Below are 27,020 nucleotides of genomic sequence, written 5' to 3' on the forward strand. Positions count from 1 at the left end.
ATGCTATATATCGCATATTTCAGATTGTCAAAGGACAGGGTTATATAAGTAAACAGTGAAACCCACTGAGATGAGGTCAAAAGAGGTGGACCTTTTGCTGAATAAAAGTCAAGAGTTTATAAGGAAAAAAACGAAGCGTTCGTTTAGGCTAAGGAATTGAAATACTGCCTTAATTTTCAGGAACTGCAGACATAAATGGAATTCCCTGTTGTGATCTTATTTTGAGTTAAGGCCAGGTCAAAAAAGAATGAGAGTACAACACTCTGGGAGCATTGTTTTTGTATTCATTGGTATGACGGATTCTTGAAAATAGAAAAAAAAGGAAAAAAAAGAGAGCGCACAAGCTTTTTTTACATTAACATTTTGTAATTTAATGAATTTCTTTACACTTACAATTTTTGCACATTTACTTTTTTCCCCCCACCATTTTCTATAGGCAATTAAAAGTTATCAGAGATGTTGTTTAAATATAGTTAGACTTGTGTGTGTGTTTACACTTACCCATGCCATTGTTAGCTAGGGAGTGCAGACCCTGTCCCTATCATCTGGTTGTGACACCCGCTCTGTGGGACATGGCAGCTCCCTTAGAAACCGGCAGAGTTCCAATCATCTACATGCCATAACCTTACGGCCGCCTTTGTCCTCACCTCCGCCAAGATTCATTTGTGTCGCCCCAGCAGGTCTGACCGCTGAGCAAAACCCCGGCAGAGCAGGAGGGAAATACATTTCACTGATTAAAGATATCTGGTGACTGCTCTACATGCTGTCAGCACACTGTTAGTGTTCCCCCACCCCCAGCAACCCCTCCTCCCTCTCACTCACCTCATGTATGCCATCTCCTAGATTCTCCCCTTGTACTCTTTCTCCTTCCCTCACCTCTCACATAAGAGAAATGCAGAATTTGCAGCAAAAGCACAAATCATAAAGAAACAAAGAAACAAAGTTGGTCTAGAAAGGAGAGAGGACAGATGATGGCAACGTCGAGTTTGAGGGCGGCAGAGTAAAATGAGCACTAATGTTGGCTGAGTAGTAAAAAGAGAAAACATGTGTATGTGTTATTGTAAGTGTGTGTTTCATCTCAGTGGCTATGTGATCTGACCTTGGGCTTTTTGCAGTACCCTTCTGCAGTGGCATGCCAGCCAGCTGTAAAATAAAACGGAAGATAGTACGCGCACAGTAAATCAGAAATAGCTGTGCTACTGTTCGCTGTGTGTGCTTAAGAGCCTTATACTGCAGTAAAATGCTTTGCAACAGAGGATTGAGATAGGGTAAGAGATACAGGGTACCCCTGAACCCTTTTCCTATTTAAGATCATATATTGTGTGTTGAAAGGTTAGGACAGTGGAGGGAGGCGGGAAGTGTTTCTTAGTTTTTTTTCTGTCTTGTCTTTCGTCAAGGCTCTTTCTTGTTTCATGTTGTCATACATAGTTCCCCTTTTTGATCTAGCTCTCCACTTCACACAGCATCACATTGAAGACAATAAACCAGAACTGTGTAATGACTGTTAAGCTCTCCCCCCCCCCCCCCCCCCCCCCCCATGCAGCGATTCTCCAAACCAGCAGGGGACAGTGTTACACGACATGTAATTTAATATGCTTGTACAAATGCATATGCACTGTTAATTAAAGACCAAACATTCTCCTCTTTGTTCTCTTATTTGTTGTTGACTTTGTTCACATTGAAGTTTTAGCCTATTTTGCGCTATTAGTTTGACTCAACTGCCCTGCCTATGTTGGCAGAACCACAGAAATACAGAGTGGCCTATAACTTCAAATGACTTGATTGTTCTACTTTCTTCATTAGGTACACTCGTATATGGGTCACATGTTTTGGAAGGTGGAGATAGAGGGGATGTGGGAATTGGCACATTTTTTTTTTTGAACATTTTGCCCATTTCCATTCCAGGAGTCACCTCCAAACCCTAATTAACAAGGAAAGCCATCAAATCAAACTTTACTAATCCCAAAGGTGCTGTCAGCAGGCAACTGGCACAGACTTTCTCAATGCCACTCTCTCCTGCCACCTCTAGTATTAACTCACTCACCACAGTGCCAGTGAAAATGCGTGTGTGTGTGTGCGTGCATGTCTGTGTGTGTGTTTGAAAAGCAGTATAGGGGGCAGAGTTCAGTAGGAATGACAAGTGCTGCTGCTATCATGAAGGGCAAAGATCTGAACATATCAAACCCTCCACAGGCTGATCATCCATGTGTGCATTTGTCATCGTGTTGCTAATTTGTAGTGTGCACGTCTGCAGTGCTACATTTGTGTTTTTGTGCGGTTAGTGTTTGCGGCTGTGCTTTAGAGCGCGTTTGTATGCACGTGTGCACGTCAGAGGCGACAAGCGAGTGTTAGATGTCAGGTGAGGTGAGGGACTGTAGAATGTGGAGAGCAGTAGAGTGGTGCTCTGTGTGACACCAGTCCTGTAGACAAGGGTTAAGCAGGGAATAGGGAATAGTCCTGAGGTAATAGCATGGGGGCGGAGGGTTGATGAAGAGTGAACAAAGGTGATGCAGTGTTTCACAGACACGACACCCTGATATGCTTTGTTGGCTCATTTGATAGGAGCATGTGAGTGAAGGAGTGTGCCCTCAAGGGAAATTTAATAGCAGTCAACATCAGACTTTATGCCATGAAAATAAAAAATAAGGTAAATATACAAGACTGTGAGAATAGAAGAGAAAAATTCAGCAGTGCACTGGCGCAGCTCAGGATGTCTAAGTAGTCAAGCATATTGCGCTCTTTAAAGCCACTTGGACCTAGCTATTTGTAGTTACTCTTTATTGAAGTTATGATTTAACATGTATCTAAATGGGGAAGCCTTGGTGTGTGCATAGTAAAAGCATTCATAATTAAACATGGAGACTCCAGGTCTCTCCTCAATGTCTCGACCTATCTTCTTCCATAAGATTCATATCAGAAATTTGGCCACTGAACTACATTATGCTCCTTTTTCTCCAAGTCTTCACAGCAACCAAAGGCTGTCTACTTTGCTCTATAGACCACAGAGGTGACTTATTCCCATGTGTGAAGCTCAGGAGCTGATGGGCTCTGAACATCCAATTCAGCGTCAGTGGCCCAATGGCGTCTAGAAAAGGGTAGCGGGGAAACACTTGACCTTCCATTAATTGTCTCACATGCATAACCACTTGTTAATTACTGGAAGAGCCAAAATGGCTTCCAAAGCTAGTTTCTAAAAGGTCACTTACCTCTGGGTAATGAACATTCTCAGCAGTTCTGAAGTCCGCTGGTCTACTGGTCTAGTAGACTGGCAAGGCTTAACGATGTATGGTGTTGTAAAGCCGATGCTTGTCTTTGAGCGAAAGGAAATAGAGAATGGCACTTTATATTTCACGTTTCTTTGACCATTTTGAAGTCTTTCTGTCAGTTATTCGATTGAATATAAATTCCTTGTAGACAGACTATTCAACATTCATGTCAAATACCAAAGTATTAAAGTGGAATGAATGTAAGTCTATGGGTGTGCAAGATGCCAATTAATAACCTTGTGGTCCATAACTTGCAGGTGCACGCACATTCGTATACACACTCTGCTTCCTCATCTCATTAGCCTTTATCCTCATTCTCTTTATCTTTTTCACCTAGTCTGCATAAGGAGAATGTATACATTCTTTGTAGTGACAGTATTATCAGGCAGGGTCATCTTTCTTGCCTCTCCCGCACAGTATAACGATAAGGACGTGTGTTATTTTTAAAGAACCTGTTCAAAGAGAGGAGCGATAATATAGCGATAAGGTGATTAAACAGAAAGGGTTTTATATGATGCACATTAACAGTTTTGTCCCCTTTCATGTCTCAGGAATGATTACCTTTAAGTGTCTCTCCTGCTCCTTATTGCAGTTTCTGAAAGCATCTAAATGGCGGGCTAGCAAGCGGGAGTTAACTTTCTAGGCTTCTTTGTGTGTTTGAGAATATTCTTAAATGTTTTCCCCAAGGTGTTTTTTTCATTCAGCCATTTTGTTTTCAGCTAGAACTTTCTTTGTTGTCTTTACATTTTTCTGGGTCTATTAGTTGCAGAGTATCACAGACTAATATTAAAATTTAAACTACACTATGCACCCCTGCACAAAGGTCTGATCCCATATTGTGCTAACTCTCCACCCAATCCATCACATGCCTGTCTGGGCTTTGTATCGGGGTTATGAGCAGACGGCTTGCATCACCACATATTTGATTGTTGGTTAGGAAAATGTGCTGCCTTCAACCTTGCAGGGGTCTTTAACCTTTCAGAGTGGTATGCAATCTTGGTTGATTTTTATTGGTTTATTTTCACCTCTTTCAATCCCCACCTATTTTCCCTCTCTCCTTCTCTACCCCTTTTTAATAGCTCCTGGTATTGTCTTGGTCCTTGCTGACAACAAAGGGGATAAATGCAATGCCTACTGTAAGTCCCTGTGGTTAGGCCTTGGACATGACACGTGTCAGCCTATGATAAATTGGCTGTGTGTCTGTTCAATTTCAAATGCAAAGCTCTAGAGAGGGAGGAAGAGAGAAGGAGAAAAGAACATGATGGAGAATTGGGTGAGAGAGAGAGAGGAAGAGAGCGAGAGATGCCGGCATATTTCTGGCACAGGGAGAGAAGGATGCCTCAGATGCTGGATGTTAGTGTGTGGGGTACAGATAAGGCATTGCACAAGTTTTGGAGTGGGATGCTCACATCCCAGGGTTTGGGAGGTGAAATCTTGGCAGTGGGACAGGTGCTAGACAGAGGAGGATGAGTTAGAGGAGAGGGGAGAGAGAAAGACAGGGCATGAAAGATGAGAGAGCTCTTTTCACAATGCTGATGAATCACTTTTCGCTGATGTGTCCACAAGCAGTGAAAACAAATTAGCTTCACCTAACTCTCTCTACTTTGCTGGTATACTTGCGGGGCTGATTGTTTGTTTCTGCATTTCTGTCCTTCAGTTCTTTTGTACTTTGCAATAGTGAAAATGGTGTTGGACACCCCGCTTCCAGGAGGATGCCTGGCTAATAATCTGCCTCTGCTAATCAGTGCAGCTGGGTTGGGAGAGTTGGCGCTCTGACACCAGGCAGCCACGCAGAGTGTTGGGGAAGAGGCAAGGATGTGAGCCAAATCCAGCTTGTATCTCCCAAGCGGAGCTTCATAGAAGAAGGGGGGAGTGCTGGGTGAAGAGAGGAGAAAGAGGCTTCCTATACCTTCGGATGCCTGCTTGATGCCTTTACGGGAAAAGTGGAAAGATTGGTGCTTTTCATAACAATTGGCCTATGAGGTGACAAAGCCGATATTATGCTAATGTCAGCCTAATCACAGAGAGAGCGATATCTTCTTAAAACCTTTGGCACAGCACTGCCCTCACAAATATCTCATGGTCGCTCACATTGCCCCCTCATCTTACACCCACCCCTAGAGCCTATGTCTCCTTTTATTTCTAGCTACACCTTGAAAAATCACATTTTTATCAGTCTGCCTTTTTCTTCCGAATATTACTTTGATTTGGCTCCTTCCACTTGTCCATGCAATCTTGATACACCACTGGCGACACGTCATTATGACCTTTAAATGCCATTTTCAGGTGTGCTGAGGCGCCTCACTGCTAATGTGCATATTTGATAAGAAGTTTGTCTGTCCTTGAATCTAAGTAGATTGATACATGTTTGTTATTCCACTGTCAACTCATAAACCTCAACCCTTTTGCTGCAATGTGAGGAAATAACTGACTGTAATGCTACTGTCTTGGATTTGTTTCCCTCCCTCTTTTCAGTGCTGCCAATAGGGTAGGGATGCTCCTGGTGACTAATTTGCTAGTTGTTTATAAAAGAGGAATAAAATAAGACAAGTGGACAAGACTAAAAGACAAAACCCTTGAAACCCATTTGAAACCTAGCACACTTTAAATTGACAAAGTTAAATGTGGGTCAAAAAATATTTTAGGTGCAGTATGAAACCATTAATTATATCCTTATTAATGAAATCATGTTTTAAATGTGCAACACTTTGCACCCCGCATAATGTTGCAAATACACACCATGTCAAATAGGTTTGCAGAGTTTATTTGACCTTAGCAACACTAGGATGAGTAGTTTTGGTTTCTTTCATGTTAGCATCCACAACTTGGTGTATATTGTGGTTACACATCGCTTTAGTTACTTCGGTTTATTTTATTTTATTCTGAAAAGCCTGACATACAGCTGCTCTTTTTTATATACATCAGCGCACTGCAGAACAATGCAGGTTAGAATGCCTCTCACCTGTTTACTTTCCCAATCTCTCAACTTCCTCACAGAGAAAGTGAGAGAGAGGCAGCCACAGCCATCTGTCAGGCGGTCGGTCCAACGGTGGTGGTTGGATTATTATTAAGTAAGAATAGTCAGCAGCAGCAACAACATAATAATAATAATAATGGATTGCATTTATATAGCGCTTTTTGGGACCCCTCAAAGCGCTTTACAATACCACTACTCATTCACTCTCACATTCACACACTGGTGGAGGCAGCTACAGTTGTAGCCACAGCTGCCCTGGGGCAGACTGACAGGCGAGGCTGCCATATCGCGCCATCGTCCCCTCTGGCCATCAACATGTAGACACACCCATGTTTAAATTAATCATATAAACCTTTACAAAAGTGGAAGTTTGGAGGTGACTCCTGGAATGGAAAAAAGTTGGACATAACGCATTGGCGTTAGCAAGGACTGTCGTATGAAAGTAAATACACTGAGAGAACTATCAATTCACAAACCACTATCCTGAGGTAAGATTAACTGTGGAGACCAAAGTTAACATTAATTCAGCTCAACCGAAAAACCAGCCAACAATGGTAACACCAATTCAGAGGGAGCACATGGACACAGCCTGAGTATGGCTGTACCCATGATGCAGAGACATGAGACATCAAATTGATTAAAGTATAAGCACAGCACAAAGAGTTACACTAACTTTCATGTCGCACACTGTGGATTTATGTGTAACTCTAACATCTCGCTGTGAACTGGTTGCTGCTGTTGCCTTGCATTCAAAATACCTGTATTAGTATAGCAGTCCACACATGTTTGCATTTAGTTAAGTTTTGTAATACAAAACAGTTTGTTAGTTTGTGAGGTGCATGCGAAATTTATGACCGGGTTTAATGATAATGTTGATCTTCTTGACAACAATAAAAATGAATAAAGTCAGCAGAACAGACTGAGGAATTTATCTTATCAGGTTAATCATACAAGTTTACCAATGGGGAAATTATTTGCAGTTGGAAACAAGGTGATAAATTGCACAATATTGCAGTATATGGTACTGCAGTATGCAGCATGCCACAAATTGTGATTCTGACCTTTACCTGATAGTGCCGTGTTCAGTGAAGGACCTCTATTCTTCCCTTATTTAACCTGTTTCACCTTTGGAGCCATTAGGCAAAAAGAGGTGAATTACTGTGTTACTTTTAGTGTGTAAGAATATAAAGTCTTGTTGGAAAAAGCAAAAAAGGCGTTAATGGTAGCATCTGTTATCAGAGTGTTGGTTTTTTTGAATTGTTTATGGATCAGAACTTTAATTTTTGTCATCTGTAAGCCTGAAATTGTCCAACCATGCTTCAAATAATTTAGGATAATTCATTGTCATTACTCTTTTTAGATTGTGTTATTCAGTCTTTAGGCAAACTGCTCTAATCTGGAGGTTCAGGGAGATTACAAAGCAAAAAGAATATCTGTGCAGACACAATAGCGTCTCCTCTCTACACCAGCTCAGATGAGGAGAGACAGATTAATCGGCTACCAACTTCTGAAATCCAATAATAATGGGTACAATTCACATGTAAGACTGCTTTTTGTGCATCTACACGAAAGATTAAATTATTTTTAGCCTGGAAGGAAAGGATCTCCATTGTGTTTCCCTTTATGCAAAATAATCATGTCCATTTACCTTTTAGCAAAGTGGTCACATGATCTGTATATGCTTGCTTTATGCTTTAGATTAACAGATTTCATAAGAAGTATGCCCGTCGTCTAATCTTGCAAGATATCAAAAAAATCTTAGTATAATAAACTGGAAGAAAGGTATAAAGGAGTCGAAGGAGAAAAATAGGAGAACAGAAAGAAAGGTTCAACACTGTGACTGTGCTGAGCCAGGAACTGTTTTTTTCCTTGTGATCTATCCACGGCTGAACTCTCTGACACCTCATCTGCCGTGCTGACGAGACGTCGCTGTGGCTTAATTGAAGTGGGTTTGTCTCATCCCTTCTCTCCCATGATCCTCTTCTCTATGGGTCAGTGAGAGGTGGGGGGAACCCCCTTGAGTACACGGCATTGGTGGGATTGCTATTTGCCTCCTGCCGCCCCTTCCGAGAGGATGTTAGATTGAAGTTATTTTATGCTTGGCTTACCTCTCTCTTCCACTCTTCTGCATCATATCTTCTGCTCTTCTCTTCCTTTATCTTTTCTTTCTCTGCTCAAGCGCTCCCCCGGTCCATTCTTAAAACCTCTCATGCAGCAAGAAGGGAGGAAAGCATCCGTTACACTGTGAAACTACTGTGATTTTATGGAGGTCCTGTAGTTGAATAGGTATACTTTTCCCAGTGGAGCTCAATTGTGTTTGAAATGGCTATCATTTCTTTTTTGGTCTCAAATGCAATGAATGTGTTTTCAGAATGGGCAAAGATCTAAGGATGTGGAAAAGTGCCTCCTTGGCTCACTTTGTAAAGAGCAGGTCCTGGAGAGCCACTATGCAGCACTCTGACCTGCAACAGCCTGTTACACATTTTGCCATCAGAATTGCGGCGTTTGTTATATAATGTGTATAATGTGTTGAGGTTTTTTTTCTTCAGTTCTCAGTAATGTTAAGACACAGCTTTGGTTACTGTACTTGAACACTTAAAAGAACATTATGTGTTGCTGGAGGATGAGTGCAGGCATATGTATAGTTTATCCTGTGTGAGTGCGTGGCTCTGTAGGTTTGTGTGCCTATATGTGTGTTCTGGACTCAAGCCTGTTTGTAGCTCTAAGTGTTGTGCGCATTAGGGGAATGAGGGTAATGATGTGAGAGGCAGTTGTGTTTTGTGCCAGGGCGACCCTGCGGCTCACACCCCATTCCCAGCCCAATGTGTTTCTGATTCTCTCCATCCCTCATCACCAGTCAGCTTCTTCTGACAGCAACCACATTCATATAAAGTTAACCCACAAGCGCGTGCACATACTTATACACATTTATGTTATATCGCTACTTGGGCTCAGACTTTTGCAGTAAACACAGAGCGTGCACACATACTGCACCTCATATACAGTCACTTCAAAGTGCATATCAAGATATGCATACACACACTTGAGTGTTTTAGGCCGCCCAATGAAATGATCACTCCATCTAACTTATCTGATTCACCCCCCCCCCCCCCCCCCCCACACACACACACACACACACGTGCAAGCATGGAGCAATATGCATCCTCTTTCCAAGGCTGAAATGGTTGATAAGTAGAGGTCAACCCGGATTCACCGTTTAGAGATGCAAACGTGTTGGGAGACTCACAATCTCCCATATAGATGTATTCCAAGAACCTGTCAGAAACATGCTTCTGCATATTGATTCCTCTGTTGTCTTTGTGATTATAAAGATGTCCAACATTACCTGTATTTCCCACCTGCGTCGGTGGGTGGCTGAGACACAAAGGCAAATATACGAGAGAACTTTCTTCAGCAATGCTTACCTTTATGGTTCAACGTAGTAATTGGCCTAGGGTGAACATACCCGCTCGACACTGGCAGTAATGTATTTGAGAAGATATTGAAAAAGCTGATGAGAGAGACACAAGATGTGTTGTAGAATACAAAAGCTAATAATGGTGGGGATTTTGATGAATGGATCTCCAAATGTATACTGATATCGGTCTAAATTGCATTCTTTTGCTCACAGTTTTTCGTGTTTTTAATTTATACATTTCCTCATTGACTATGCAAGGTGCATTTCCCATCGAAGGGAACAGTTCACTTTGTGCGGAGGGTAGAACTTGCACAAGTCGTACTGTCGTTCAGTGCATAGATAAATGTCCACGGAGTTCCGATAACACTAGGGAACCTTCCAGTACTCGCATCACACATATACACAGTAAATGTGTCTAAGAGTCATGGACTCGATGCTCACGCAATGTGCTTTTGAGTACATACATATCATTTTATTGCTGCATATATCACCCCCATACTGAGACATCTGAAAGGAGAGCATGATCTATACCAAAACATTAATCATCATTCATTGTATGTTAATAAATTCAGAATTTCTCCATTTACCATGCGGACGTCCATGCGTGCTGGAAATGCAACCTTTCCAGAGCTCATAAATCACACACACTGAGTCATCTGACAAAGTACCCCAAACACAGGCTGAGGCGCTGCGATCCCTAGGGCACAAACACACGCCATCTAATGTGGCGGATTCAGAGCGGGGACCACAGTTTTCTCTCGCCCCTTGACTACACTCCACTGCCAACCCCCTAACAACAAGAACCATTCGTTGCGATATGAACAAATAACGAAATCAGAGGGGAATGTGGGGTGTCTGTGGCCTTCTCTGCAGTGGTTTTGGGTCCCACAAAGTACCCTCTCTGTCTCTGTCTTGCACTTGCTAGTTCACTCTGACTTTTTTCCTTGCTTATTCTAGGGGGTCAAGTCCGTGGGCAAACAACAACACTTACACCCAGCGGCTTGGTTAGTGTTGTGTTCAGCGAAGAACCGCTCCCTCTCATACTTTACCACAGGAACCATATAGAGTATAAACTGTTTTTAGAGCACTTGTTTTATGCAGAAGAACTTTGTTCTTCAAATATTTAGGCTAATACGGTGGTATTTCGCTTTAGAACACAAGGTGTGGAGGGTAACACGTTTGATAAAAGTATTTTAGATTATGTTATTCAGTCTTTAGATAAACTGTTCTAATCTGGAGGTTCAGGGAGATTACAAAGCAAAAGGGAAATCTTAGCAGATACAATAGCTTCTCCTCTCTACACCAGCTCAGATGAGGAGAAACAGATTAATCGGCTACCAACTTCTGAAAACCAGTAATAATGGGTACAATTCACATGTAAGACTGCTATTTGTGCATCTACATGCCAGATTAAATTATTTTTAGCCTCCAGGGAAAGAATCTCCATTGTGCTTCTCTTTATGCAAAATAATCATTTACCTTTTAGCAAAGCGGTCACATGATCTCTGTGCTTGCTTTATGCTTCAGATTAACAGATTAAAGGCTTTGTTGTAAGTGAAAAGACACAAACAGCTGCCCAATGAAAGTCGTCAAAAAAGGGTTCGAGTCAGTGTTACAGCTGCGATGTACTGTATACATTATGAAGGAGACCTTCTATTGTGCGATTAGGAAGATAATGTCATCAAATGTTAATGACCAGAGTATTTACAGTGTGCAAAACGAGTGCCCTCTGATATGCAAAGACACTTCCGCTGAGAACCTACTGTATATACGGAAAACTAGTGAAAAAATAGAGACACGAGACGGTGCGGTGTAAAACAGACAGCATTATTTATCCCCTTTTTTCTTTTCTCTCATTTTCCTCCTTTTACCCCCCTTTGGGTCTCTGGATCCTTTCCCATCTCTCGTCTGTTGCCCAGGCCTATCCCTGGCTCCCTGGAGACAGGAGGATGAGTGGTTATTTCTGACTTTGGAAGATGGTCGTGACTAATTGATTCGACATCTGATGGAATGTGTGTAACGTCTCTTTTCCCCCCACTGTTCCAGCCTTGCCACTTGCTCAGATGAGCAGAAACCATTAATGTATTGTGCATATATTTATGTACTGTACGGCTGTGTTTGATATGAGAAATGTGTTTATGCCAGCACTGTCTGTGTTTCTCTGTAAAACCGTCATCGCCTTGTCCCTGGTAATCTAAATTATTACTGGACTGTTTGATGTTATACTTAGAGAAAAGAAATTCTGTATACCAGTCCATTCCCATTGGTCTTATAACAATGGATTATGTGGCTAACACTCAAAATACTCCCACTTATGTTATCTGTTAGATCACTTTGTATTGTTTTTACATGTTCTTGAGATGTTGAACCACATAAACACAATTGATCCCAAAGGTGCTTTATTGTTTGGGAGGCATCTAATTCATTTATTGAAGTTTTGTTTTCTCTCTCTCGCTCTGTCTCTCCCTACTGTCTTCCTGGCCCTCTGTCTTTCTGCTGTAGTTTTGGGTAGAGTCCAGACACCTAATGAGTTGACTCTGATGGGCTAAGTCCCACAGGTCTTGAAGCTTGGCAAGCTGATGTTGATGGCCACTCTAAGGTACCTAATAGATCTAATCATTTAGCTGATTGGTCCAAGTAATCAGTCTCTGGTGGGCACACAGGGGATGAACAATGGCCAGTTTCCACTCTGTTTCCTCAATAGGCTGGTAGGATGTGAGTAGGTACTGTTGTGTTGTGCACAGAAATGCTGGTGTATGTATTGTATGCTGAAGTCAGTGAAGTGTTGATCTGTTAAAATGCTCCGGTGAATAAAAAGTTTGGGGTTGCTTTTGTTTTCTTTGCTCATCCAAAGTTTCTGTTTATGAGCCAAATATTTCATTTGATCTTGATGCCTAGAATATATAGTTGTCCTTCAAGCCCACATGAAGTAGATAATATTTTGCATGTAATTTTAATGATCAGTGTAAAGCACATTATAGTGTAACAGCATTTTACGTCTTCAAAGGCCTGCAAAGCAAGATGCAATGAAGCTTCTTTTACGGGGAGGACACATTCAGTATATTGTCTGGATGTGGAGAAGGCCACTAGGGAATGATCAAGTGTGCATCCCATCGACCCGCATCCTCTTCCCCATTACCCTGACATTTCATCCCTACATTTAATTCCAGGCCTTTCTAAAGAGCAGGTAATAGTGCAGAGGGGTACAGGGACCCAGAATTAAGCAGTTTTACACCGAAGGGTAATTTGGTGTGATAAATGTGCCGTCGCTGGTAACTAATAATACATATTTTAAGTAGCAGCGGCACAGCTCTGCGGCCCAGTAAAGGTAGCATCATTATTAATGTGGGAGTCGCTGCGTGTTTTAGTCAGGGTTACGGCACCAAGGTCAGAGCTACGTTTCACTGAATTAAAAGCCATTTTGAGCTATGGCACTCCTAATCAACTCAGACCTAAAGGTGCATAGCTCAGTTATAATGAGGCACCAATGAATTTAAATAAACAGCAAGATCTAGTGATTTATAAAGGCAATGTGCTATCCTTATAGCTCGTTAGCCATGACGGATACTCTTTATTCTCTGGGCCTCTTTACCCACAGGACCCCAAGCTTTTAACCAAGTAATGTCTGCCTCTATTGTCAGCGGATACGCATTCGGTGCAGGACACTTATCCCCGTCATTATGAAAAGTGGAGATACAATACAAGAGTAATGGTAATGTATGCCATCCAAATAGGTGATTTTTCTCCTCCCCTCCTTCCGTTTTTTTGCGAATGTAAAAACTACCCCGGAGTTTTAGGCCCATGAATTCATCATCATATTTTCTCAAAGGGGTTTTCATATATCCTGAAAGGAAGCATAATCCTTGATAGTAGAAAAATGTTTTGCATTTAAAGGGGTGCTTCTCGTCTGGGAATTGATGGTGATGTTCGGGTGGGGGGGCTGAAGAGAAAGGAAAGTTCTAGTTTTAAAGTGATCACTTATATAAATTATAATATTTTCATGAGTAAAAGGAGTTAGTGGCTTATTTCAAGTACTTTGCAATAATACAAAGTTTTCCAGTCAATGTGCACCATTAATATGCGGATTAGGAACTTTCTACAATAATGATGTTTAATACTCCCCATTCTCCACATTTTAGCAATTCGTTCTTAAGCATTTCCCTGTCTATTAGCAAGACTCCTCCCCCCCCCCCCTTTTTTTTTTTCTTTTTCAACATTGATCTGGCCCATTGCAATCAAAGATACCTTGATTATCTTAATACAATGAGCCAGGGAGGATAGTTAGTACTTCAGCTGGGGCCAGAGGGGGCAGCGAGCCGTGCAGATGTAGCCTCTGTGCTGCTCCTGTTGGAGCATGCCAGGGTATTTGCCACTTCATCAGGTTCTTTGTTGTCTGCCTCTCTTTTGTGTTTCCCTTTAAATATTTTTTAAGTAAAGCCATGGCTACAGACTTCTTAATACATCTTATTCAGGGGCCTTTTTGAGAAATCAGCTGTTTGGTTGGTTTTCTTCATCTTTGACTCTGGTGTATCCTCGCCTCATGTCTAATACTTATCATTGTGCATTTTAATCTCCTAAAGATACATTTAATATGACAATTGATGTAAAGACTGGCTTTTTACCAGTAAGAGTAACCGTTTCACCTGTGCATGAACATGAGCCTGATATGCCATGCACTTTTTTTATGTGCAGTACCTGAGGCCGGTCTGAATTTAAATTGACATGAAATATTTTCATTTTCCAAAGGACAAAAGTGTTGACTCGCCTCCAAAATACACTTGTTTGATTTCCCATGTGAACATAGTACACAGTGACACCCATAGCTTTCACCATTCAGAGACTCACTCACTCAGTCTCTCACTGTGCTCCGCATTTCAGAGTAATTTTCACTCCTGACACCACGGCTCTGCCTACCTGCCAATTTCTGCCTCGGTTCCTGAATGGGTGATTTGTAAAGCCATGTTCACCTCAACACTCAGAAGATTTACTCAGGAGTGAGCTTGCCAGGTATTTGAGCTGTCAGTTTGCTCTGTGTTCACAAACTTGCTGAAGGGAAAGTAATAGCCATACTCAGCCAGTTGACTCAGCCGGTTAAGTTGCTTTTTGAGATACAGTGGTATACATTTAGATTTCAGCTACTAATGCTGGCATTATTTAATTAGAATGAAGAACATTAGCTACCGTAGCTTTCTGACACATGAAGCTAATGATCTTTCTTTTTTTTTATCCAAAAAAAAAACATTACATGTAAATGCAAATGAGCTACCTTCAATCATTAAGATAAGTGAAAGCCTAAAAAACTGTTATCCAAACAATACCCATTTCTTTAGTGCTTGCATATATACAGTATGGCAGCTCAACTTGTATTGTTGATTTGCCAACATATCTTCCTGGCTTTTCTTTCCCTGCTTCTGCTCCTGCCTTTCCCTTCCACATGATTTGTAAACAAGATGTAGTTGTTTTTGGGGCTGGAGGTCGTTGATTTGTCTCCTTCTCCCCGTAGGTCATTAAGGTCACCATAGCCCCGAAAGCATCAAGCTTAGAAAATGAGAAGCCCGCTCGGCTCTCCCGCTGGCGACCGGGAGCACCCCTTGCCCGCGCCCGCCCTGATGATTAATGCCACCCCCGTCCAGCCACAAACCTTTCTGCCTCAGATAATGCCAGGCAGCAAGCGCGGCTGACACTTTTAATGTATAATTAAGTAGAAAAAGTCAGCACTGGCTATGCAAATTTTTTAAAATGATAAATGACGCTGTACAGCAGCAGGGATTGATTTGGTGTAAATGAAACTAATTAAGGAAATGTCAAACATAATTAATAAAACAGGTTTAAGCTGCAAAACATTGTCAATTGAATGAATGAGGAGGCATTGGCTCCCATTGTTCAGGCTTTATTTAGGTCTTGTGTTTAGCTTGTTCCCTGCTCCAGAATGCTCTCTCCCCTCCTCACTCCCTCCGCCACCAATTCCCTGAGAGGGGGAAAATAAATTTGCTTGTCTCTCCACTGACTGTAGAAATTAATTGCTGAAATCTTGTCCCATCCAAGTGTTACATTCACACGCAGGACATTAACATAACTAATTTGAAAGAGCTCAAATGACTGCATAATGGAGCTCCGTCACCATGCATGACAGTCGCTGGTCATACCAAATTAGCTTGGCTTTATAATTGAAAAATTTCCCCCTCCTTTCTTATTTTTACATCATCTTCCCTCCACTTTTTACACATACTTTTTCACGTCTTCCTTGCTCCCTGCCCTCCTGTCGTATCTTTCCTTCTTGTTCAGTTTTCCTGATAAGAACAAAGGTTTTATAATTTACAAAAAGAGTGCTTGACCTATAATTAGAGAAGAGGAGTGAGGGGAGAGGAGGGGGAGTACCAAGTGGTGGCGGCAGAGTCAGATCCTTAGTCCTGGTAATGATGCTGGAGACCTTGTGGCCCCCAGGGAGGCAGAAGAATAATGGGATGGGCTATTTTTATGGGGGAGCAAAGCAATGGGCCACCAGCCGCTGGGATGCCGGTGCCTGCGTATGGTGCAGAGCAGCAGGGGCTAGCAAGGGGCTAGTGGGGGGCAAAGGAGGGTGAATACTCAACCTGCCAGATTGCCCGCTCTCAGCCCAGCCCATCAGTTCTGTTTGTCAGCCTGATGCACCGCTGTCGGCCTCCGTGCCCCCATGCCAGCCACAGACAGAGAGAATGTATGTGTGGGTGGCTGGGTGGGTTAGGGTGGGGGTGAAAACATCTGCCACTCAGAGGAGAACAGAGGGCTTAAAGATACAAGGTGAGGGACATAAAACAGTAAAGAGATGCATTTTCCTGAGCATGTGTATTAATTATGAAGACCTGGATTTTAATACTTTGCAAAGACATTTTTTAGCCTTTGAAACGGGTTGGAAGAAGCGCTCTGCATATGTAAGGATCAGACTGAAACTGTTAAACTAACCAAATAATCAACTTTTATAATCTAAAGTTTTTCTGTTTTCTAAAACTAAAACACTTTTTAGTGTTGTTTACTGTTTGACCCAAACCTGGTGATAACAGATATCTTTAATAATGCGCCTGTGTGCTGAACAACACAGCAGACCTACAGCTGCCAATATTTTTTTGTGCTTCGGTTCAACATACTCTAACCACTGCTATTTATCATACTCCCACGTTACAATTCTCAAGAGCTGGAGTAGCAAAAGAAACAAAAACAGAAAAACAAAAAGTACGAGAAGAAAAGGATACAATAAAACACAAAATTGCAAAATAAAATAGGCGCAGTCTTTATTCCCATTGCATTTTCACTCTCATCTTTATTTCATTATTCCACTAAGAATTCTTATCCCAGCTAAAAGTAAAGCTCGACTGTTTTTATAGATATTTTTTTAAATACGTAAAAAGTTAAAGCTCTTCTGTAAACCCACAGACACTCAAGTGAAATACAGTTGATAAATTATGCTTAAAGTTTCTGTATTGTTTTTGAAACTTGTAAGTAATAGATCCAGCAGTACAATACATGATAGTATATCATATATAAGATGGGAAATGACAGACCGGGCCACAGGTCTAACACAGGCAACCAGTCAAAATGATATATTTAGAATAAATTACAAGTTAACCGAACAAGCACATCTGTGGTAGAAAACCGAGGAGATTTCGAACTCATATATACATATGTCTGTATAACCATATACAATATCCTTTGTAGCTAGGATTAATGTAAAAACTAATATTATTTGTGGAGAAAAAAGGTGAGGTGAGACAAACAAATAATTAGTTTTAGGTGTTTTAACATTTTATGATACGTTTTGTAACATCACAATGTTAAAACTGCCATAATCCTAATATTCTCTCAAAACTAACATTTTACACTGGTGTTCAAAAAAGTGAAATATCCATTCACCGTCTTCTGCCACTTATCCAATTCAGGGCTGCACAGGCTGGAAGCTATCCTAGGGCCAGAGACAGGACACAGCCAGGATATGTGCAGTCCATCTTTTGTCGCAGAAACCTGGATCAGCCAATTAAAATCTGTTCCCAAAATTTAGAGTCTGAAATGCATAACATTATTGCATGTATGTGATGATTCATAAGATGAAATCAGCTGATACTATACTCCTAGCTACATGAGTATGCTCTGCAAGAGAGTAATCCTTTGCTTCCATGAGCATGTAAAGTTGTGGCAACAAACTTACACATCTTGCAGTCAGAAAGTTCAGAAACTGTTATTGTTGCACACACACTGACCTAACCTGCGTGTCGAGGATCATTGCAGATGATGAGCTTGCTCTCAGAAACTAAAGAGCAGTCTTGACTGGAAGAGTCTGCAGTCTCTGCCATGAGAACTTGTCAGAAGCACGAGCAAGAGCATCATTTTCTTTGACATTCATAGGATTGTGCACTGTGAGTTTGTCCTCCAGGCTGTCAAAGCTGAGTTACACTGCAACATCTTAAAGCGTCTTAGGGAGAACATTCGCTACACACAACCTGAACTGTGGTGGATGTCAATAATAGCCTGCCGAAATGGCACGTTTTAATTCATACACACATATTGTTCTATACTGCCATGTTAAATGTAACCCGTTTACACAAACGCATAATTGAATTTTAAAATTAGACACGTAAAAGACAAAAACATATATAATGTATGTAAATGTAAATATTAATATACATATTAAAAATGTCTTCATAATAGTGACATTTCTAAGGCGAGTGGCTTTCCACCATAATGTATGAGCGAATGGTTAAATTACAGTATTTGTGTATTTAATGTAAATGATAAAACATTATATTATTATGGAACATATGCAGAAAACATAATAAAAAAAACATCATGCTTCATGTTTACTAGACTCATAATTGCTACAGTTATGTTTTATAAAAACAGAATGAGAGTCTAAAAAAAAGATGCTATTTGAGGCAAAGGGAAATTCTCTTCTTTTAATTTTATGTATTGTTAAAACATGGTGGTTTAATTAATTTCATTTAATTAATTTTGTTTATATTATTAATGTGAACACTGAAAATGTACATAGACCAGTATTGAGCAGCACTTCATAAATATTGTGGTTGGTCCATTGAGCAGTATGTCCTGAATCTAGCTAGAGGAGGTAATTTCACATGAATTATTACCTAATGCACTTGAAAGGTTATAAAATGTCTGCATATTAAAAGTGCAGTTTATTTCTGCTGCCCAACTTGAATATAAAGTTACAGTCTATTTGTTGATTGCTTGATCTTAGTTTGTAGCAAACCAGCCAAAGTAGCGGAGCAGTTCTGCATTGTATGCTAGAGTAGCACATGAACACGCAGCAGACTGCATAAATGATGATGTACATAATCATATTTGCAGCTAATTTCTGTAAACACACATCTGAATATTCAAAATCAGAATCTAGAAACTGGAAGCTTTGTGGGTTAATACTTTGGGTTGGTTTTGGGTGTGGGTGTACAGTTTGGAGTGGAGTGAAACTGAGGAACACAACCTTTTTTAAAATGCATCTAAATTCTAAACAGTGAGAGGCTCATGGAATAGGTAGTCAGTTATCCTTTATTCAGAAATCTGCTGGCCAAAACACTGGCTGTCACCTCCAGAGGTTAAGTCAACAGATCTTAGCCAATGGTTTAATGAGACTGACTAGTATAAAACTTTGTGAATGTGTACTATATTCTGCAGAAAATCTACCCATAGTCTGAAGATGTAGTATTTTAATATCAGTCAAAGTAAAGATAAGTGTGTGCTCTACAGTTGCTTGATTAGAAACTGGTTAATTAGGGACAATATCTATGTATCAGTGCAACGTAGATGCTGTATTCTGGCAAAAGGAGCAATCCCTCAAATGTTTTGAACATTTTCCTCAAAGTTTCCCAAGTGATATTTCACTTTTCATGTTATTTTCTTTTTTTCCCCACATTTGCCTGTGACTCTTTCATACAACCCGATCCTTAAAATGCCAAGGGTCACGTGTCAAACATATGCAGCACGGATTGCAATTTATTACCCCACATTTGCCTGATAATTTTTCTCTTTTGACAAGCTTAGGTAAATCATAAAGCCTACTCTATAATGTATGAGGGCTCCGCTGGCTTGATGAGTAAAGTCTGTTGCTATTGGCTGTTACCCCTGTGGTGTTTGAGTTCCCATAAGACCAATAAGACTTGTCTGTATTCTAGCGTGACTCGAATCACTGCAGGAACAGGTAAGGTCCAGGTATTTATAGTAACTATATGCAAATGGATGAGTGCCATGTTGGACTCTTAGTGCAGAGGTGACAGTTAAATACATGTACATAGAAGGAGAAATATATAGGCTTCGCCCTCTCTTTGAGACAAGTCTAATCAGTTAGGATTGCCTCCTCTCCTCATTTCATTTGAATACATTCAGCTTGGACTTATTCTAAGGAAGTGTCTCCCATGTATATTGTTCCTTCCCGCTGAAGGCTCATTATTTTACAGCAGGGTGTGTGAGAGGCGGCCCCAGTCTCTGAACTCTCTGTCGAGGCTGTATTAATCAAACTTCACGCAGCGGGAAAGGGTGCACCCGCTGACATGGCACTGCTCACTCTACACTTGAGGACAAAAGGGAAAACACACAATCTGAGCCATTACTGTGAAACATCTGCAGCTTTTAAGCATTTCCACTTGTCATTATTTCAACAGCAGTAACCACATGCGAGTCCAAAGATTGTCTCAAAGAATTTGAAACGACCGTTGACGCGTTTCGGCCGACATGTCATATAATAACATTGTCCTCTTCTTCCTTTTCACTACAGTGGATAACAAGATCTTTGCATGGGGAAATGGCACCAGTGGACAGTAAGTAAATGTCAGAAGTAACGTTATCTGTCTTGCTTTGATGGTGTGTGAAGGATGAGGATGAGTAGTGATACTTTGGGGAACTACTCAGCTGTCTGTGAAGCTATCAGTTTGTTCTGCCCACTGGCCATTCAAACGTCTTATTGTTTTCTGTCGGTGTACTGTATGGTTGTATATTAATCGGACGAAAGAGGCTAGCTGACAGACAAACAAACTCAGACATAGTTATAAACAAACAGAAGTTGTTTATCTTTGATGAGCTTCCTTGTTAAAACTTCTCCAGCCAGGAGCCAGTCTGGCTCTAATGACATTTAAGGGCATGGGGACTACAGTGATTCAGTGGCCCTCAAGTACTCAAACAGCTGTATGGTAGACCTCAGAGAAATACATAAAAGGAACAAAGGCATCACTTCTCACTCTCTCATCATTTCCCATTGTCCCTTAGTCTCCTTCTCTCAATCTCCATTTCTCTGTCTGCGGTTCTCTCTCTACTGATGATGCTTTGACCTGTCTAAGCAGGTCGGGGCTCTCTAGTGGGGCGCTTATAGTTGGAGGAGCCTATAGTTGGAGTTCTGCAACACCCACTTGCAGAGCAAAGGGTGAGCATCTGTGTTACACAACTGGCACTCTGATATCTGAAAATTCCTCAGCTCTCCTGTGTGTCTCACTGGAGGCGAGAGAGGAGAAGAGTACGAGGGAGCTGTGTAAATTTAAACTGGCAAACTTTCTGATGGAAATAGCTGTGACCCCAGAGTGGTCTTGTCTTGAGTTGAAGCATTGTTGTAATCAATACAGGCTCTCGTGGGGATGACGGGCGAGGACCTTTCGTTCCCCGTTTGTGGAAATAATGGAGAAGACTGTTTGTTATTTTTCCCAGACATGCCGCAAACTAGCAGATATGGCCGGGGCATTGCAGGTTATGACGCTGGCTCAGGGAAACAAATACAAAGAGGAGCATTTTATCAAGAAGCAAACAGCAGAGCTCCGTTTGAAGCTGCTGGGAGCTCATAGGTCACAGGGGTGCTGGGGCTGCGTTTGACCAGCTCATCTTGAAACAGGGGCTTGGATGTTCTTTGTTCACTCGCACTAGGCATGCAGAAGCAGAAACAAGTCTCGGCTCTGGCCTGTGTAAAGTCATTTGTGCAGCTTCAAATTAAGTTGGGTTCAGTGACTTCCCCGGAATGTAAAACTGACCTCACTGAAACATGCTTATTAGGCGACTCTTGTTTGGTTAGAAGAAAAATAGCACAAAGGTAAAATTATAGTATCATTGTAGTAGTGCAAGTAAAAGCGATTTCTGGTGGTGTCCTTTGTTATGTTGCAATAAAATAGAAAGCACAAGGCAAAAACAGTGTTAAAGAAAATAAACTTTTAAAGTGTAAACAGCAGAATATAAAGAATATTGAATGATTGCAGAAGAAGAAAAAGCCTAAAGGTATTTTCTGTCTGATTTTTTTTTCTAGGCTGGGTAATGGAGAGAGGGCAGTAAAAAAACAGCCAGTCGAAGTCAAATTGCCACAGGAACTAAACGTCAGAGGAAGTCACCTAGATGGGAATATTGCCAATGTAGTTGGCATAGCCTGTGGAAGCCGACACTCCTTCATATGGACCGAAACTGGGCAGGTCTACAGTTTTGGGAACAACTTTTATGCTCAGCTAGGCTATGACTTCCAGAGGGCTGACTTCAAAGAGAACCAGGTATGAAGATTATGGTTTCTTTACAGTTATGCACAAATCGTTACCCAATCCATCACTACTCCCAGTGGCTTCTGATTATCTTAAAGTTTTTTGGGTCATATTTACATAAACGCAATATAGAAAAATAACGAGCCGAGAAAGAAGGTTTAGGCTAACACAGCTAGGAATGTTGTGAAGCCTATTGGGCAAAAATCTAAGAAGTATTGAGAGGAAGAGTTTCAATCCAGAAAGAGGTTCACAGTGTTTGTGTAATTGCTCTCACTGATGGAAGAGGGAGACAAAATTTACACACTGCAGATGCAAAATTAATATGATTTTTTAATGACCCCTTTAAACATCCACACAGTCTCTTAGCTATAATATTAGTTTTTAATTCACTGTTGGGAGTAGGGGCAGGTCTACGTGATGGATACCTCAAGAGCCTGGATAGCTTCTTGTTAGTTGCCTCTCAAGCTTTGTCCTTACGTGGCTTACTATACAGTAGCATGCTGCTGAACCACACAAATCCTAAATTAAGTGCTGTGGAATTGAAATTGGCTCTCTTGTGAAGTGTTCCACTTGCATTGGAGCTTAATTTTGCCTACTCATATCATTTGATTCAGTCCCTCAGTCCCTCTTTTGCTCGCTGCAGCCCATCGCTCCCTCTTCCTTCTCATGCAAAATAAGCCCATTTACCACAATGTGGCAGTGTCTAGGTGAATGATTGCCACTCAGCACTTGATATATGGGTATGTGCTGCTGTGTGCATGTGTGCTGGATATATTATATTTCCAACAGATTCTCCCAGTATTTTGCAGCAACATTAGTGCGTTATACACCATGTGAAGCTTTTTAGGCTCGTTTTCGTAATGAGTGGATTTAAAAATAGATTAATATGTTTGTACTTCATTCTACTCTATTACTTGGCCCAAATATTGTTGCCTGTTTTGTCATTACTGAAAGGCCGGCTTTTACAGTCAGTTGTTTAAGACAAACATCCAAGGCCTTTCAGTTCATATGAGACAGGCCTCATACATGAGGGCAAAAAGTAGCCAGCCACCAAGCAGTGTGTCAAGGTTCATGGGCTTAAGCTCTTACCTGTTCTCAATGACAAAGGCCATTTGGATCTGCATGACTGCTCCCACTTCTAAAATCTTGCTACTAAAGAAAAAACATGGGCCCCAGTGGTATGACTATCCCAGACTTATATGTTCATCTCTCTAGGCTTACTTGTGGCCTCTGATTGCCTCAGGTGGAGACCCAAACCTGGCCCTGTCCGTTACCACCCAGCTCCCACTTCTTTCATCCCTTTGCCTTTCTGTATACACTCTCCTTCTGAAGGACCAGACGGGGTGCTCCATCTCCAGCTGTCCTCCAGTCTCCTGACTATATGATACTGGCTATTGTTGTAAAGAATCTATAGGCTGGAACTGCCTGCTTCACCCCGAAGGCTCAGTTTCTCCTTTTTGTCTGAAATGGAGTGGTAGCAAAGTGCAGAGATCTAAGAAACACTATATTCTGTTCTTTATTGGCCCAGTGATAAGGTATTGGGATTCCGCTCACACCTGCGAGCCCTTTGTTCAGGCCCGCTATGGCATTTCACCTGCACCAGACAAGGTTAGACAGATCGCCTATTTAATGGTTTGATTGACATTATTTTAATGTAACACCGTGGGGAGCGATACGTCTTTGAACAGAAAAGAAAGTTAATCTTATATTTCTCCAGGACCCCCCCCCCCCCCCCCCCCCCCCCCCATTAGAACAATGACATTGTCATTTTCTTGGGATTTTGTTTGCACATAGGACATTCTGAGGTGCCTTATATAATACATTATAATAAAAACTTGCAGTAGGTATTGTGGTAGCTTTTTTTTTTAGTATCAAGCCTGCATCATATACCATACATCTACTTCTTTTTTTCCATTTATTGATTTTTTTTTTCTCCCTCTGAACACTGCATAGCTTAGTTTCTAAGTAGGCTAACACCTTCTAGCTGAAAATGTACCAGTGCATTTCTACAAAAGTAAGCAAAAAGCGACCAGGGGAGCAAGAAAATAAACTCTGTTCCTAAGTGTGACACGTGTGCAGCTTGAGCTTGGCATGGCATCCGTGTTCAGCCTGGCTGCGCACAACTTGTTTGAATGTCATATTTATCCCTGTGTTTTGTCAGAAAATTAACTTCCTGTGAGTTTGCGGCAGAGCCGAGCATATGGCCACAGCTCTCTGGAGATGACAGCCTAGCGGAGCGGGAGCTCGCCGGTGCCGCTGCCCTGCTCTGGCGGCAGATGCTCCGGGCTTCTCCGCGATTAAGTGGAGATCATCACTGTTTTCTTTGAGCACCGCTGTGCCTTGTACTCTGAAGTGTTCAGTTAATCACTGCCTGCCTCCCTGCCTTTTCCACGCAAGCTGCCAAAGCACTCATTAAGTTTGAATCTCCCTCTTACTGCTCGCTTGCTCACCGGCTCGATATATTTTGTGACTGAATCTTAGCAGTCACCCTTTCTGAGGGTTTGTTGCACCTGTTTGCATGAAGGATTGTACAAAGGCAGTATTTTTTGTTTGAGTACTGTATGTGATTCCATCTCTAGCCATGGTTCATTTGTTGTGTATCTTGTGTATATAAGAAAAAGCCACTCTATAAGTTACCGAATGTTTCCTTTAGCTTGTGAATACCGATGTGCTCTGTTTTTCCCCAAGTGCCAAAATACTTCCTTTACAGGCCTCTGAGGGAAGTGAAGTCTGTTCCACAGTTGTGTTTTTTCTCATTGAGAAACACTGATAGTCACATTTATAGCTGTAAAACACGACTCTGTTATCCACTGAGTATGTTGAATATATAGAATCAGAGCGCAGGTATAATGTAAGTCATAACATTAAAATAAAATTTAAAAAAATGAGCATTTGCTAACTCCCACCGCCTCCCAGGCCAGTATCTCACATCCAGTTGTGTTGCATCTCCTACACAAACAGCCATGCATTGTTATTGTGAAACATTGTGACACGCTTTAACCCTGATTGATCTTGATCTCCGACACAAATAATAATGTGATTACAGGCTTTTCTCTGCCTCTGTCTTCGCTGCAGTGGAAAATAACATTAGGACTATCCTTTCATGTTAATCGCCTTGGTTGGAAGTATACCTCAGTGCACCAATAGGCCTCAGTAATGCCTCCTTTCTTCTAAAAAAACCCATCCAAAATAACCTATTTGCAGCACACCCACACACACGTTGCTTAGCTCTGTAACACTGTTATTCTGCACCAATCAAAGCCTGGCTTGCTTGTCCTGGTGCGGTGATCATTCCCCCCACAATAGCGGGATGGCATTACTGCGCTTTTGAAAGCATTTGCATGGCAAAGCAATAACATGCACCTTGTAAATAAAGGAATTGATCCTGTTCATCTCAGGTTGGATTTCCTGGATAAAGCTGTGGAAAATGGATCCCTGTATCGTATCGCGTCAATATACACACTCCGTTTCCTCATCCTCAAGTTTACTCTGCAGTAGGAATCTTCTTCTTAATCTTGTCTGTCAGGCTGTCAGGCAGACACAGAGAAATGTTTGCGATTCCCTCTGCTACACTGGTTACTTGGCAGACAGCTGATTAGTGCCAGTTTGCCTCGTTCCCAGTATGCAGATACCCAGATAGAAAGCTGGCCCCATTCATTGAGTCCAAGTACCAAAATAGCAATTGCTGTTCTCAATCAACTATGAAGAAATGGGTTTGCATTGTTGGAAGAGGTTGATTTGAGACTTTTTGAAGAGGCTCTTGAAATTACTTTCAAATCAGCCCGAGCTGACAGACAGCTGGTCGAGCATCATGCTGTTGTGTGCGGTCAGCAATAAAGAATAATGTTGTTTTTTCTTTTCTTTCTTTTCTTTTTTTAGAATCATAACTCATACTATATGAGCATTACGCCTTTGCACCCTCTGGGCCCGCGCATTGTTATTCGTCACAATAGACGTTTATCTCCTCTACTTAGATTTAAATGTATTCACAACTGTACAAATTGCCACTGTGCTCTTGGCAAGGTACAACTAATTTTTAGACGAGGAAATTCCTTGTCAGGAGCAGCCAAGGGAGAAGGTGTCAGATTGATACCAGAAGTACACTAACGGCTGTGCGGGAGCATAAGCGTTTGCTGCGCTTCGGTGGCGGTGCGTTTGATTTCAACACTGACCACCAGTGATGCCAACCCTGTAGTCCTTATATGAGCTGCCTCTTGAGACATAAACATAGACAGCCCTCCCCCACATCTCACTCAAACTGATGCTGCTGAAGTAAAGAGACAGAGAGAGGAAGAAAGTGAGACACTGCCAGACAATAAAGCCGTTGTAGAGTATATACTTTACTTGCTTGCCTATTGTTACACTGCGGTAAGTGGGAACTCAGTGTGGGTGTACAGTGACCTCAGCTACTCTACCCATCTCCCCTAGGAGGACCTCAAAGGGCACTCGTTCAGTTCCTTATTGCACGCCCTGGGCTTTGCTGCAAAATGAGAGACAACAAAGAAAAAAGAAAAAAGAAAAAGAAAGGGAACCGAGGGAGGTAGTCTCAACTTTACAGGAAGGCTAACCTGTGCCTTTGGAAAACCTGCATCTTTTTAAAAGTGCCTATCTTCCTGACTCTTAACGGTATCTGACAGAGTTTTTCGGGGCTGGAAGTGCTCAGTGTGACGACTTCTGTTGCACTCTGGAAATATTCTTTTTACCATAAGATGTTATGCAAAGCTTACCCTTAAAATGTGTATTGTTTTCTCAGTGTGAATGAGAGGATATGGTGTTTGTGACCTTGTTTCAGTTTGAATCATGTGCCCCGCTGTTTCCCCAATATGCCCCTAGTGTATGTAATGCTGAAAGCACATTTAGTATCAATAATTCTG

At 41.6% G+C, this 27,020-nt stretch overlaps 1 pseudogene across 1 annotated transcript in view; it reads left to right on the plus strand.

Annotated features, from left to right (window-relative positions):
• Positions 1 to 27,020, plus strand: part of LOC146506958 (uncharacterized) — a 303,858-nt pseudogene that overhangs the window by 33,535 nt on the left and 243,303 nt on the right. The window contains exons 3-4 of the transcript XR_014877373.1: positions 20,418 to 20,460; positions 21,924 to 22,158. The product of XR_014877373.1 is annotated as an uncharacterized LOC146506958 (transcript). The remainder of the gene's footprint in view (positions 1 to 20,417; positions 20,461 to 21,923; positions 22,159 to 27,020) is intronic.

The sequence above is a fragment of the Neolamprologus multifasciatus genome, chromosome 12 (assembly GCF_963576455.1).
Source record: "Neolamprologus multifasciatus chromosome 12, fNeoMul1.2, whole genome shotgun sequence".
Classification (NCBI taxonomy): Eukaryota; Metazoa; Chordata; class Actinopteri; order Cichliformes; family Cichlidae; genus Neolamprologus; species Neolamprologus multifasciatus.